The 13,024-nt window shown below is 36.6% G+C and overlaps 1 protein-coding gene and 1 long non-coding RNA gene across 2 annotated transcripts in view; both read right to left on the bottom strand.

Moving 5' to 3' along the window:
• Nucleotides 1-13,024, bottom strand: part of LOC134724459 (multiple epidermal growth factor-like domains protein 10) — a 57,364-nt gene that overhangs the window by 30,829 nt on the left and 13,511 nt on the right. The window lies entirely within an intron of this gene.
• LOC134724467 (uncharacterized) lies at nucleotides 2,684-11,446 on the bottom strand. Its single transcript, XR_010108431.1, has 2 exons — nucleotides 11,270-11,446; nucleotides 2,684-2,887 (listed from the first exon to the last, which is right to left on the bottom strand). It is a non-coding gene; the product is annotated as an uncharacterized LOC134724467 (long non-coding RNA).

Below are 13,024 nucleotides of genomic sequence, written 5' to 3'. Positions count from 1 at the left end.
AAGGTTGTGATTGATTTTGGGAGTTCTGGTCCCAACAGTTTAGGAATTGGGGACCAAAAAGGGCCCAAAATAGCATTTACTTGGTTTTCCCACAATAACTTTCAGTAAACAGATATCTATGAAATTTTAACACAAGGTTTATGACGACAAAAGGAAGATTGATTTTAGGAGTTTTTGTCCCAACAGTTTAGGAATAAGAGGCCAAAAGGGTCCAACATTAAACTTAGATTTTGGATATAAATGTCCAATTTAAAATCTTTAAAAAGTTTTTAAGTTAAAGTTCTTAGACCACATTCATTCTGTGTCAGAAACCTATGTTGTGTCAACTATTTAATGACACTCCAAAATCAAAGCTGTATCAAGCTCAAATGTTATGTCCATACTTGTGTCCAACTGTTCAGGATTCGACCTCTGCGGTCGTATAAAGCTGCGCACTGTGGATCATCTGGTTCTTTTAGTGGTCCAAAAGTGTGGAATTCATTATCCAGTAATAACTTGTATATAAGTATTTCATTTGCTCTGAAAATGTATCACAATGTTTAAAACTACAAGTAGAAGGTTTTGATTCGTTTATGGGGTTATGGGTCCAAAGTTTAGGAACAAAGGGCCAAAGAGGGGCCAAAAGCAAGCATTTTTTTCTAGTTTCAAGACAATAACTTGTGTGTAATTGTATGGACCTCTCTAAAATTGTACCACAATGTTCCATATAACAAAAGGGAGGCTATGATTAAGTTTTGGAATAATTGCCCAAAATATGTAGGAATTAGTTGCCAAAAAAGGGCAAAAAAGAAGCATGTTTCTAGTTTCCAAACAAAAACTTGTTTAGGTGAATGAATCCCTGAAATTGTAATACAAGGTTCCATACTACAAAGAAAATGATGGGATTGAGTTTAAGGGCTATTGCTCAAAGGGGGGTTTCGATAAGATTGTTTTTTTCTTTCTTTTTTTTTGGGGGGGGGGGGGGGTTACAATTTTTTAAGGGATTTCTAGTTTTTTCAAATTTTTTTCGAAATTCGAATTTTGAAAAGTTTCAAGAAGAAGCCTTCAATTGCACAGTATTGTACAGTAGAATTGTTCGATCTCTTTCCACATTTATTTTGTGACCAAAACCTTTATTATGTCAAAAATTCAGCAAGTATCAAGCTTGAATAGTGTGACCAAATTTGCCCCAACCGTTCAGGGTTGGACCACTGCGGTCGTATAAAGATCACCAGGTTGTTGTAATTATAGTTTGTGTATTTAGATCTATTGTTTACATTTGTATATTATCAGATTAATAATTATTATGTTTCATTTAATATGTAGTTGATATTGTATGTAGATAGCTTTATTGAAAATTAGTTTAATACTAATGAGTTATTATTATTATTATTATAACTCGCAACTCCACTTTTGAAACTCGCAACTCCACTTTTGTAACTCGCAACTCGACTTTTGAAACTCGCAACTCGACTTTCGTTACTCACAACTCGATACTCGCAACTCGACTTTCTTAACTCGCAACTCGATACTCGATAATAACTGAATCTCTTGCGAATTGCCGAAATGATGTCAGATGCGGATTTAGAGGGGTTCCAGCCCCCTTTTTTTTTTTAAATTGCTTGCTTATATAGGGAATCACTGAAGCTTGACTGGAGCGGGGCCCTCTTATATAGGCAGTCAGCGGATCCCCACTTATGAAAATGTCTGGATCCGCCACTGGATGTTGCCATCAAAACTGTGTCACTTAATTATTTGCCTCCGGGTCAATTGTTATGCAATCTGTACCTTAGTAGTAATATACCAACTTCACCTGCATATGGAATATACATTTCCCAACTTATTAGGTATTCAAGAGCTTGCAGCTCCTATTCAGACTTTGTACAACGTCACCAGTGTCTGAGCAGAAAGTTGATGAACCAGGGGTATGTCAAAGAACGTCTCGTCCTTTTTCTAAAAAAGTTCATCGGAAGATACCCAGAACTTGTTGATAAATATTCCGTATCAACTTCACAAATAATACAAGATGGTCTTGAAGTATAGATTTTGCGTACTGACGTTGGTTATCATCTTAATAACGCGTTATAGTGTTATTTTATTAGTCTTTATTAATATTGCTTGTACATTTTTGAGATATTCTTTTGAATTGACTCTATGGTTATATAAAAACATCATGCTTTGAACGACAAAATTATTTCATTTACTTAAATTACTCTTACTTATGGATTTTTACATACTATGAATGATAAAATTATTCATTAAAATACTTTAAACTTCTGTTAAGTCTGTTTTTTATTTTATACATTTGACGTGATACTGTACGTATGTATCCCATCATACTTTGAACCACATCTTATTTATTTATTTTTATTACATTTACTGTTGAGTCTGTTGTTTGTTATATCAACTTGACTATGCATGTATGTATACCTTCATACTTTGAACGACAAATTTATTTTTATGTCTACCAGTGCGAATTTCAAACGCGCAATTTTAAACCAGCAATGAAAACCTTCTATTCTTTCCGGGTAGACTTTATATAGATAAATTAAGTGGTATAAGAAAAGCAAAATGAGTATATTAAATTTGGTGTATGCCTTTTTGTGCTTCTTCGTTACATTTGTTGTTTTTATAGTGATGCAAGTATGTTTGTTTTGTTCAAACGTTTATAGTATTTGCAACTAGACTGATATAATAAGTAAGGTTACCTTGAGTTATCCAAGTACGTGTATGGCAAATGGCAGATACGAGTTGAGGGTTAGACGTCTGTCTTCATCAAGCTCTCTGGTTATTCTGCAATGATCAAAGTACTCACCACAGGAAGTTGACAGTCGCACTATAAGTTAATGTCCGGTTTCGGTGATATCAGATCCGGACAAGTCGATTACAACATTCTTCCCCCTTCTCTCTGAAAAGATTGTTGGTATAATATAAATTCATATAAAGAATGATTAGTGATAGTTCTCTATTCTGAAGTCCTTTTTGTCCCACTATGATTTCCTTAAACGGTGAATGAAGTTACTGTCATTTAATCATGTCAGAAATTGTCCCGCAGATATCATGATATCTCCATTGATTTACTTATAACTTGAGGTGTTACTGTCATTTAACCATGTCAGTAATAACCCCCTTTGTCCTAATATTTCCAGTGGTCCTTTGAAACGAAAGTCATTCAATAGAATGGCACAATATTTACAGTTACACATCAAACACACATAGTTCACATAACAGTTTTACAACACAGTACAATTGTTACTGTTCCACATGATACACATACGCATATAGTTATTTACAGTTAAAAATATATATACACACAAAGATACGCTATTCAAACTTATATAGCTGCTGAGCATTTCGGGTGGTGATGTCAGCAATTTCCCTTCCTGGAATATTAAACATGATAGACAATTTCTGTATAATAGATCTAATCAATATTGGAGAACTGTCCTCATAGTTCTTGGGGTGGAGGTATGGTGCATCACTTTCCAGAATGATGTCCTCTAGGCTCATCTCGCAAACCTATGAGCGGAGTTGTGGATAGGTATCCTCCATTAACAGTAATGGAGAAATACCAAATTTTGTATTAGGAAAACACCGCTTTATATTTTCATATGTTGTCTTGTCCTGGGAGAAACAGTGCCAGTGGACACCATGATCCCTGTCCAGTATCTCTGACATGATATCTAAGCACCTGGCAGTTATGTTTTTACCTCTGCAGTGAATTACGACAGGTAACTTGTAATCTCTGGCCAACTCTAATTGTACTCGTAGTACCTTAACTTGCTCTCTTATATCTTTCTCCCCCTGACTTACGTCCAATCCACATTCCCCTATTGCTAAAAAATTACCTGGGATTCTTCTTTTCAACTCATTAAAGTTCCGACCCACCTGGTTCCCTGCTACCTTCGGATGGATTCCAATAGTGTGGAGAATTCTCTTATCCTCCCTTAACAAATCCCCATCTGGGCAAGCTGTCCATCGACTTGGAAAAACAAAATTTGATATTAATTTTCTAATCTGAAATTTTTCATTATCTTGTTCTTCCCAAATGTATGAAGGCAAGCCAGAAAATCTGGCTTGTAGGAAGAATTTGTCCCAATGAAAATGTGTGTCAATAACTGTGTGTATCGGATGTGAAGTAATTTTACATAGAGACAATTTACAATTATATGAAAGTAAATTTTCGGAATCCTCGGATGATTTAATTAATAAAGCTAAGACTTTCCAGTGTAAGAGAGAATGTATGTTTGATGGTGGAAAGACCGTGTAAGCTGATGATGAGTGAAAATGGTTTATCCTGTTGAAATTTAGCAGAAACGGCAGGTCTGTTTGATGAAAGGTTGCTTTGTCACACTGTTCTAGAGTGGACATCTCCCTGGCGAATGTTACCAATTTGTCCAGTGTGGAAACCGCGAACTGACGATAAAGTTCTATGAGTAAGCCATTCATCAATTCAACCCAGTCAACCAAAAATTCCTCTTTATACCCATGTGTCTGCTCTGAGTTGTGATAGTCGTTGCAATGTATAGTAAATGCACCCTGTTGGCCAAATTGAAGTTGACAGGTCCAACATGCCAACAGAGGTGCAGTATACCAGGGTACATGAGCCCGAAGTACATGTCTTCTTACATTCACAAACCTACCAGAGCATATACAGCATGGTCTTGATCTTTTTTTATTATTACTGCTACCTTTAATTCTTTGTTCTTTCAGCAAACACCCTTCATTTTCTATCTGTTCTTTCAGCACACCCACTTCCTCTTCTTCTGGCTCATAGTCTAGCTCTTCCTCTTCCATTCTTTAAAAATAAGATAAAGAAAAAACAAATTAAACATTTAACCTATATACACTATTTATACACAAACTGCATCATCATTAGTCCATTACAAAATCTCTAAAGTGGGCAGGGGCCTTCCTGTCCCTCCCTCTGCTCCTATCAGACAGTTTAACTTGTGCTTCCACAGTATCGGCTACATTATAGATTATTGTCTGATCCCCAAAATTATCATCAAGGTTCATTAGGGTTTCCCAATCCTGTAGTGTAAACTGATCAGCTTCTTGTGAACTCCTTTTATTAGTCAGAAAATCTGACTGCCCAATTCCAGTATTGCCTCCACCAGTCAGAGAGTCTGACTGTGCAAGGCCACTGTCCATCATGTTCCACAACATTGGCTCATTATTACTGAAAAGCCAATCTAGCCCTAAGTCACAGTGTTCTTCCTTGTCAGTTAAATCTTCCAACATTTTCCTCTCCACCTGTTCTAGTATTCTTTTCTTAAGCCTTTGTGTCCAGACAGGTAAGTCACGAATTTGACTGAGTTTGAGCCTATCATGATGAACAACTTCAGATGTTTTTTTGTTCCTAATTTTGTATAGGACCGGTGATTTAACCTCAGCTACCACAAAGGGCCCTTTCCATGGTGCCTTCAGTTTTGGACATACCCCAACTTTCCTGGCTGAATCTATCTTAAAAACAATATCTCCTACCTTATATACCTTACAATTGACATTCAGGTCATAATCTCTCTTCTGTCTCCACTGAGCCATTTTAATGTTTTCCCTGGCAAGGACATGTACCTCTGTCAGCGTCTCTCTAAGAATCTTGATATAATCTGTTAGCTCTTTTTGTTCTTTAGTCCTGTTAGGTGCATCAAAACCCAAAACTAGGTCAATAGGTTGACTATTTTCCTTGCCAAAAACCATGAAATTTGGTGTGAACCCAGTTTGTCTGTTTTCTGTAGCTCTAATGGCACCAGTAAGTTGCTGTAGGTGTACATCCCAGCTATCTTGTCGTCTCTTAGTGAAACACCTTATCATCTGCGCAAGAGTGCGATTATAACGTTCAACTTGACCGTTTGAAGCTGGATGATATGCTGTCGTCCTTGTTTTCGTTATCTCTAAGAGTTCACAGAGCTGTCGTATCACGTTGCCATCAACATTTTTCCCCTGATCTGTATGAATCTCCAAGGGACACCCAAATCTTGATATTGTACTGTCCATAAAAGCTTTGGCAATTGTTTCTGCATGTTGGTTCGGCAAAGCACAACACTCAATCCATTTGGTAAATTGATCAAGGATCACAAGAATATATTTATTACCCATTTTAGTTACAGGTAGAGGGCCTAAAATGTCCATGGGTATCCTTTCAAAAGGAACCCCAGAGTGATATTGCCCCAGATCTGCTCTTGCTTTCCTGCATGCCTTATTCTGCCTATTACAAACATGACATGAACTTACATAGATTTTGCAATCTGTTGACATCTTGTACCAGTATGCCGTCTTCCTTAGTTTTGAAAGTGTCTTGTCCTGCCCTAAATGTCCAGAAGATCTTAGATCATGACAACACCTGAGCAATTCATCTTTCAGACTGTCTGGAGTCACAAAAAGAATCCTAGAACCAATAGGGTCCACCCAGATATAAGACAGTATACGGTCTTGATATCTAAGTTGTGACTTACATTGCCAAAGATGTCTAACTCCTGGACTCTGCATCTGTAATTCCTGCTTAGAGGGAGTATGATTCAGTGTTAACCATGCAATAATAGTACTTAGATGTTTATCCTGACTTTGCAATTGCCCCAAATCATCATTTGAATAACTGGTAGGCATTCCCATTATACCTATATTATTGTCTGATGTTACATTCCTTATTGACCTTATGGTTAATCCTATGATGCCAACTGGTGAAGTACAGCTGACAGATCTCGCTGTCAAAGGTACCACAAAGTCTACATCTTCTTCAAATGTTTGCCACTGGCTCCTTGCTCGAGTGCAGTACTTACAACCTCCACAAGGAAGCAAATTAAGGGGTATCTCCGAGCTGTAGTGTGAGCAAAGATCTTGGTGATTAGGTATCCTGGAAAGCCCATCTGCATTTGAATGTTTCTTACCTGGTCTATGTTGAATGTTCAGGTTATATTGTGATAACTCTTCTAGCCAGCGAGCTAACTGTCCCTCTATATTTTTGAAGTTCATGAGCCACTTCAAACTGTTATGGTCTGTGCGTATAGTGAACTGGTTACCAAGAAGATAATGACGGTATTGTCTGGTAAAGGCTACTATTGCTAGAAGTTCCTTCCGTGTAGTGCAATATTTTCTCTGAGCTGGTGTCAATACCCTACTTGCATAGCTTACCGTAACACACTTGCCGTTTTGAATTTGACTCAATTCTGCTCCGATAGTATTTTCAGAGGCATCAGTATCCAAAATGAATGGAAAGTTCGGATCAGGATATCCCAATACAGGTGGTGTAGTTAAAGCCTTCTTAATACTATTAAATGCATCTTGATGTTCTGATTCCCATTTAAACTCCTTTCCTCCTGTAAGGACATGTAAAGGTGCGGCCAGAGCAGCGTAGTGAGACACATGCTCCCTGTGGTAATTAGCAAATCCCAAAAATGATTCTAGCTCTTTCTTACTTTTTGGAACTGGCCATTTCTGTACAGTATCAATGTTCTTACGATCTATTGAGATCCCATCCTTGCTGACAATCTTGCCTAAAAATTTTACCTCTTGTTGGAACAGATTGCATTTTGATGGTTTCAACTTGAGATTATACTGCTGAAATCGCTCTAATACATGTCTCAGCTTCTGTAGGTGGTCCTCAAAACTATAACCCAAAATGATGACATCATCCAGATATGCTAAACACTCCTCCCAAGTTAAACCCTGCAATACTAACTGAACAACTCTACTAAAAGTAGCTGGCGAGTTACAGAGACCAAATGGCAGTCTGACGTGCTCGAACAAACCATACTTAGTCACAAAAGCGGTCTTATAGCGGTCTCTCTCGTCTATTTCCAACTGCCAATATCCCGCAGCCATATCCACCGTACTCATGTACTGGCTTCCACGCAAAGTATCTAGACAGGTTTCTATTTTCGCTATCGGAAATAAATCTTTTGTTGTAGCTGAGTTGAGCCCCCTATAGTCTAGACAGTACCTGATAGAGCCATCCTTTTTCCGTACTAGAACCGGACACGCCGCCCAATCAGATATTGACGGCTGAATAACCCCTTTATCCAACATATCCTGTAAATGTGTTTGTTCCTCACCTTCAAACTTTAATGGAGTCCGCCTCAGACGATGTTTTACTGGAGTAGCATCTCCAGTGTGGATACGGTGTTTAATTTCCCCTTTAAATAAACCCAGATCCATATCCCCTTTCGCAAACACATCTTGAAGTTGAATCAATAATTCTGCTATGTCCTTACATTCTGACAGTGCCATACCTTTAATGGTCCTTGAATACAGATCTTGTATATGTTTTGGAATAAGTTCATCTATATCTTTAATTGAATGAACTTGCTTGACAGAGACCCTGTCAGGCATGTTTTTATCAAAATCTTGTGAACTTACCTCTGCATGAGAGTGGTTCTGGTCAGCTTTAATGGATAAAATTGTATGTGCTTGTGATCCCATATTTGAGTTTTCATTCGACTCTGACCCAGTTGTCAGGCTATCAGATATTCTGTCAGCCTGGGCAACTTGATGTGTTACAAAATCATTAACTGACTTGTCAGAAAACCTGTCAAGTTCATCTACATCTGTCAAGGATATTGCACATTCTATTTCTGTGCCAATTCCAAATTTCAACCCTCCTTTCAAAGTGACAAACTTATTGGAGCCATTGCGTACTACTATTGAGACCTCCTGACCTATTTTCAGCACGACATTCGGTGTAAGTAAACCTTTGAGTTCATAGTTTGGTTGTATAATAATATCAGAGTTAGGTGTCCTATCAATCTCAATTTTCAATACCTTCATTGACTGCGGTGGAACAACTGTTTTCCTCCCTACCGTTACTCTGTAAACATGTGAAATTTTACCCTCCTTATCACCTAAACAAATGGCGGGTATGAGATCTTGATTTATCTGAACAGTATAATTGCCTAGATCAATTATAGCCTTGAAATGTTCCAAAAAATCAATACCTAATATTACCTTATCTGTAATCTCTGCAGCCACAAACCTCCATTTGACTTTGAGTTTACCAACTGTCAAGTCAAGGTCATCTGTGTATCTGGCTTCCATTTCAGACCCTTTTCCAGCTCCTTTCAATATTATGTGCTGCTTCATCTTTACTCTTGGCCCCAACTGTTTAAGGAGTGATGTACTGATCACGGAAACCTGAGCTGCACTATCTACAACAGCTAAAACTTTTTGCCCATTAAGAGTTAAGTTTATGTACAATGTTTTTGAATCTGAATTATGTTTATACAAAAATAGTTCCTGAATTTTTGCTGTATTGTCAATGTCTTTTATTTGTAAATTGTTTACATCTGTACATATTTGGCCACCATGTTCCGAGCTGATCAAGAATTGGCCGTCTTTCTTGATCCCTGGTAGTTTAAAAGTGTTGTGACTTGGTGATGGAGACCTACTTCGCCTGGGCGACCCATTTCGATACATTATCCTACTCGGACAATCCCTGGCAAAATGTCCTTCTTTTCCACACTGAAAACATCCAGTTCCCCTATATGGGCTTGTTGATCTTTCTGGTGTAGGAGACCTATATGTACTCCTTGACCTCTGATTTTGACCCTGATTTTGGTTAAGTATATTGAGAATCTTTTTCACAATAATTTTTGTCTCTGCAAGATCATCTTCTGTTTTCTTAATTCTTTTCTCAATACTAGCACTTACCCCTCTTTTATCATCATCTTTCTCAACAACCCTTACAGCAAATGTTTCTTCTTCCTGCTCTTGGACATCTTCTGTATCTGAAAATGTAACTCTCTTCACTTCAGACTTCTTACCACCCATGATAACTTTTTGGTTAGCTGCTGCGCTACGTACAAATTGGACTGCTTGATCCAAGGATTCTGGGTTCTTGTCCATGGCAACCAAAGCAGCTCTTTTATCTAGACAACCTCTCAAAAATGCATCAGTAGCAAGCGTCTCAGCAAACTTCTCTGGAGTGTCAGGGTAACCATCAACCGCCAACTCCTGTGCCCTCTCTGCAAAATCTCTCAAATTCTCTTCATTTTCTTGTCTCAAATCCTGTAATAATCTACGTAAAATATGGGGTAACTCCTTTTTCCCAAATTTCTCATTAAATTTCTGACAAAACAGTTTATAATTGGCCTGTAATGATTTAACCCTGTTACTGTAGTACTTTAAAGCCCTATCTCTTAAAAGTTCTATTAATTTGAACAATCTTTGCTCATCACTCCATTTATATCTATCAGCTATGGTAGAGAACTGTAAAAAGTATGGTCGCCAGTCACTTTTGCCATCAAAAATAGCCAGTTTTGGAGCAGATGGACCATATTTGTCGGGAGTTGAAGGAGGTTTATAACTTACTCCTGATTTAGATTCCCTGTCAGTTATTACCTTTTGGATTCTAGCAAGAGACTCTTGCTGATCTATTTGAGATTGCATTCTCTCTGTTTTTTCATGATACCGATCTAATTCCCTATCTTTAGTTTCTACCTTTTCTCTAAATTGATTTATCTCTAGTTTTACCTTTTGTATGTATTCATCTCGCTCTTGCTCATACTGCAACCTTTGTTGTTCCAATATGGCCAGGTTCTTCTCTCTCATCTGGTCGGCCTGTAACTGAAAACTAATTACCATTTCAGAGCGATCCTTTTCAATACTAGATATTTTATCCCTTAGTAATGCTACCTTTGATGCAAGATCTTCCCCCGGTGGCTTTACTTCTTTAAAAGTTATTAAATTATCTTTTAATAAAGATGTCCAAAGAGTACTAGAAATTTCTGTAATATCAAAGATGTTGTCTTCAGTAAGAGTACCTTTTTCTTCCCTTGCCCTTAGTATGGCATTTGCTTTAGCCTCCCCTATGCCTTTTAATGACTTCAGTTGTAAAAATGTAGCTGTGTTAATATTCAGTGGTTCTGTCATGATTGAATAAATCTATTTCTTAAAAAATGATAATACACAATGTCTTGCTATATAATTAATCAGTAACACTGACTAAATTGTTAATAGGATAAGTTTCAGTAACACTGACACTTGCCTACAGGTATCTCTTTGTCGTTGACAATGACAAAGAAAAAATAATCGATCAAACTTCAGTTTCTAAAATGATTAAATAATTGTCAAATAAATAATCAGTGAAACTGACAAAGGATTATTGACAATTGTTTTAAACACTTAGAAAATTCTCCGTATATTTCGTCAATTTCGAATCTTTTCTCGTTTCAAAATTCGAAAAGAAAAATTTTGCCGCTACAAAATCATTTCCGGTATTCTCCAGGTGAGTTGAAACAAACTTCTGACACCAATATAGTATTTGCAACTAGACTGATATAATAAGTAAGGTTACCTTGAGTTATCCAAGTACGTGTATGGCAAATGGCAGATACGAGTTGAGGGTTAGACGTCTGTCTTCATCAAGCTCTCTGGTTATTCTGCAATGATCAAAGTACTCACCACAGGAAGTTGACAGTCGCACTATAAGTCAATGTCCGGTTTCGGTGATATCAGATCCGGACAAGTCGATTACAACACGTTTAACGACAAAATTATTTTTATGTCTACCTGTACGAATTTCAAACGCGCATTTTTACACCAGCAATGAAAACCTTCTTTCCTTTACGGGTAGACTTTATATACATAAATTAAGTGGTACAAGAAAAGCAAAATGAGTATGGTAAATTTGATGTATGCCTTTTTGTGATTCTTCGTTACATTTGTTGTTTTTATAGTGATGCAAGTATGTTTGTTTTGTTCATACTTTTAACGACAAAATTATTTTTATGTCTACCTGTACGAATTTCAAACGCGCATTTTTACACCAGCAATGACAACCTTCTTTCCTTGACGGGTAGACTTTATATACATAAATTAAGTGGTACAAGAAAACCAAATGAGTATGTTAATTTTGATGTATGCCTTTTTGTGATTCTTCGTTACATTTGTTGTTTTTATAGTGATATTAAGATGATAACACAATAGATTGCTGTACACCTATTTTTGACATTTTTACTCTTTGAGTATGTTTGTTTTGTTCATACATCGTTGACAATGTAATGGAATTTGATGCGACTGTCATACAAGTGAGAGGTTTAGCTAGCTATAAAACCAGGTTCAATCCACCATTTTCTACATTAGAAAATGCCTGTACCAAGTCAGGAATATGACAGTTGTTATCCATTCGTTTGATGTGTTTGGACTTTTGATTTTGCCTTGTGATTTTGGATTTTCCTTTTGAATTTTCCTCGGAGTTCGGTATTTTTGTGTTTTTACCTTTTAACTACAATGGTTCTTGTATAGTTGCCGTCTTCATGGTTGTTTTATTTTAAGGGGACAATCAGTTGATGGTATTATTTTTTGGAGGGGGGGTGACGGAATATATCTAATCATTTTGATAGGTTGCTACGCAAGTTTATATTTTACTGCAGCAAAGCTTCATTTTTACTTTTTTTTTAATTTGTACACAATTAAGTTCCTACATTTTAGTTTAAACAATATTTTATTCCTGCATTTTAAGTTGCAGAGAATTATTTTTCCTCATGCTCTGGGCATGATGGGCACAATAATTTCTTTCAAGTCTTATCAGCCTACAGAAAAGTTTCAAAAATCCATTTAAAAAAAATTGGTTGTTATATTTTTTTTAGCCCACTTTGCTATATTCATAAATTTTTATCCGTTATCATTGTCCGTTAACTTATCTAAAATGGTAAAAACTGTTTTCCGCTGCATACTAATTAGCTTATTTTACCAAACTAGGGAACAAGAATTCTTCATAGGGATATATAGATTGAACGTTTTTAAATGGATCAACAGAACTCTGTGTCTCACCTGTTGTTGCTGCTGTTAGTGTAAAAGTGTGATGTTGACTTTAAAAGTGAGTATATTTATCAGTAAAATACAGAATTTAAAATAAAAATTATATGTGTATAATACTCCATCCATAAACTATGGATAATTACCACAATGTTGTAGCAATAACTAAAAAATATTCATAGATCTAATTTTAAGGGTAAAATTGGTTAACTTATTATAGCTCTTCATTTTTTATATATGCTTTGGATTTTAAATATTTTGGCCACGAGCATCACTGAAGAGACATGTATTG

Source organism: Mytilus trossulus, chromosome 7 (genome assembly GCF_036588685.1).
Source record: "Mytilus trossulus isolate FHL-02 chromosome 7, PNRI_Mtr1.1.1.hap1, whole genome shotgun sequence".
In the NCBI taxonomy this organism is placed as follows: Eukaryota; Metazoa; Mollusca; class Bivalvia; order Mytilida; family Mytilidae; genus Mytilus; species Mytilus trossulus.
Note: the sequence above shows the minus strand (reverse complement) of the source record. Positions and strands in the feature narration are given on the sequence as shown.